Source organism: Dendrobium catenatum, unplaced genomic scaffold (genome assembly GCF_001605985.2).
Source record: "Dendrobium catenatum unplaced genomic scaffold, ASM160598v2 fragScaff_scaffold_306, whole genome shotgun sequence".
Taxonomy (NCBI): Eukaryota; Viridiplantae; Streptophyta; class Magnoliopsida; order Asparagales; family Orchidaceae; genus Dendrobium; species Dendrobium catenatum.
In genome coordinates, this window is record NW_021318768.1 from 728,948 (window position 1) to 732,087 (window position 3,140).

The window sequence follows — 3,140 nt, forward strand, 5'->3', positions numbered from 1 at the left end:
GTACAGGAAGTTTAATTTTTTTTTTTTTAACTTGAAGCTGAATTTGAACTCAATATGTTTCTATCTCAGTCGATGATCCTATTGTATTGCAAAGTTAACTTTTAAGACTTATGAATTGAATTCCAACTTAAATTTAGTAGCCTTATTACATCCTCTAAACTCTAACCTACTGTAAACTAGATGGAACAACCCTTCCAACACCACCTTAATAATAAGTAGAAGAAGTCTGAGAACCTCCAAAAATTCAACCTACTGGCACAAATTGTCTAGCACACCTTCAATAGCAACCTGCACAGCATACCCGACATAAGGCTCCTGGGAAAAGAAGAGCAACAATAGGGGTAAAATTCAGGGTAAGAAAAATTACAATCATTGATCAAACCCCAATCCAGAAGCCATTGCATCAAATAAATGATAAAGCTGATGGCCACAAAAACAACCAAATTCACGCTTGGAAAAATAATAGAAAGAAAGCAAGGGAATAAGAGAGCAAAAAAACACCTAAACTCTAACCTACTGTAAACCAATTTTATCCAACATAATCAAACCTTTGAGAAGATTAGGTAAATTACTAAAAGAGAAATTTGTGATATCATCCAAATTGCATCCTAAATTAGAAAGAAAACCAGCACACGAGTTTCCTTACACAAAGACATGAGTAATAGTAAAGTTAAGAAAGATTAAAAGCTGAGTAATCTCCCATATAAGGTAGAAAAGATCCAGATTGCAAATACTATCTGTTTGCTTCATCAGGCAATGGACACTAGACACAACATCCACCTCAATCCCAATATTGGTAATAACTAGAGAAATACAAGCCTTAAGACCATTAAGAAAAGTAGCGAGTTCATCCACTACCACCAAGTAGTTGTCCAAACAGGAAGCAAATGAAAAAACCAAGTTACCTTGCATGCCTACTAATCACACCGAACCTATAAGAACTTTTCTTCACTGCCCGCAGGGGGGGGGGGGGGGGTTTAACCCTTTTGGGGGGGGGGGGGGGGGGGTATTAACCCATTGTATCAACATTGGATCCTCTAAAGTTCTTCCATATTGCAAAGATATGCCAAAACTATGTTCCACGAAAAAGTAATTCATAACATTTTTGGAAGATAAAAGGTTGACAGTAAAGCGCTTGCAACCTTATCTTTAAATTCTACTGATAATGTGGTGCGAGCCAATCTCATAGTTATTGAAAACAGGATTATTTCTAGCAAGCCACAAAAACCTTAATATAAGAGAAGGAATAACTTTCTAATATGCCATTTAGAGTTAATGAACCAATAATCCAGTAAAGTGTTAGTAGAAATATGAACGCTTAACTTTTTTAACTTGGAAATATAATCTAAATAAGTCTGATTTTTAATAACAATTGGGCCGAAGATAAAGATATGATATTTTTTTTGTGAAAGCAACTTTTGCACTTGGAAGTAATTGTAAAAACTCTATTTCTCAAATTGGCATAAGAAGGAATATAATTATGAATAATTCTCCAAATAAAAATAGAGATAGTCTTGGGTATACTCGTATCCTAGATAATGGAGTAAATTTTTTTTAACACCAAGCTTCTCCCTGAAATCATGCCAGGTTTTTTTAAGGAGAACATACCATTATAAGATAAATCATATAATAATAAGTTCTCAGCATCAATATTAATAGGCAGAATCCAAATTCTAATAATAACAGTGTTCGGAATAAATTTAGCTAGTTTATTATAATCCCACATATTATCAAAAATAAAAGCATCAACTTTAGTGGCAGACATAGAGAAGGAATAAATAAAGGATTTTATGAACCTGCCATCAAGGAACTGATCTTGCTATAAGAAAAGGTTAGCTTTGCCAAAACCCCATTTGACATGGGGTTTAACATTCCACTTGATATTACACAACATTTTCCAAACCTTAGAATCACCCTTCTTATAAAAGCACATAGTGGGGTGCTTACCAACACAATATTTTTTAGTCATAAAATTAGACCAAAGAGAACATTTGGAATGAAAATTAAACCACAATTTATAAGAGAATGTATGAGATAAATCCCATATAGTCTTACAACTTAAAGCCCCTTCTTCCAATACACCACAATAATTGTGGCAAGAGGACAAAATTACTTTACAATTCACATTAGAACCATGCCAAAAGAACTTATTAATAAGTTTCTCAATCCTATTGCACACAACACGGGTACGTTGCAAAGTTTGAAAAATATACACAGGTAAAGATCACAAAACACTTTTAATAAGGGTAAGTCTACCACCAAAGCTAAGGAAATTAGAATCCCATGAGCGAAGTTTATTGTGAACCTTAGAAATAAGATCATCAAAAAGAAAATTTTGTTTTCCTACTCGTTTAAAGAGGCACCCACATATACTTAATAGGCAAAGAAGCTTTGGTAAAACCAGTACTATTCTTATTAGCAAACATCCTATCATGAGAAACCTTGTTAGAGATGATAAAATTGCTCTTGCTTTTATTAATAGAAAGACCACTAAAAGTTTAAAATTTATTCAACAAACTCATGAGACTCATATCCTTATTAAGAGAAGTATTCAAAAAAAAAAATGATGACATCATTAGCAAAACAAAGGTGAGAAAAAGGAAAACCCCCTAAAGTTCTATAATAGTTCTCAGGATAATTCTTAAAGAGATTGGAAATACATCTAGATAAAAATTCAAAAGCAATAATAAAAAGAGCAGGAGAGAGATGATCACCTTGTCTCAACCCATGGAAAGACTTAAAGAAACCATTGCTTTTACCATTAATGATAATAGAGTGAAAATAATTTTAAATAGAATGTTTAATGAGGTTCAAAAAAACAATATTAATTCCAAATAAACTTGAAACATGGTTAAGGGATTTCTAGTTTTTTTTTTATGAATTGCAAACATTGCATTAATAGGAAAAAGCAAAGCTAATTACAATTGAAAGGAATGAATAGCATTACATTCTTCCTTGATAGCAAATAAAAGCAAGGAAGGTATGCTATTAAAAGAAGAGCTATCAAAGAAAAAACTCCTATTACTAGCCATGGTAGCACAAATATTAGCCACCTTATTACAATTTCTATGAACATGACTAAAAACCACTTTATGAAAGTCAATAAAGAAGAGCATCTCCTCCAATGGCCGATTATCCAC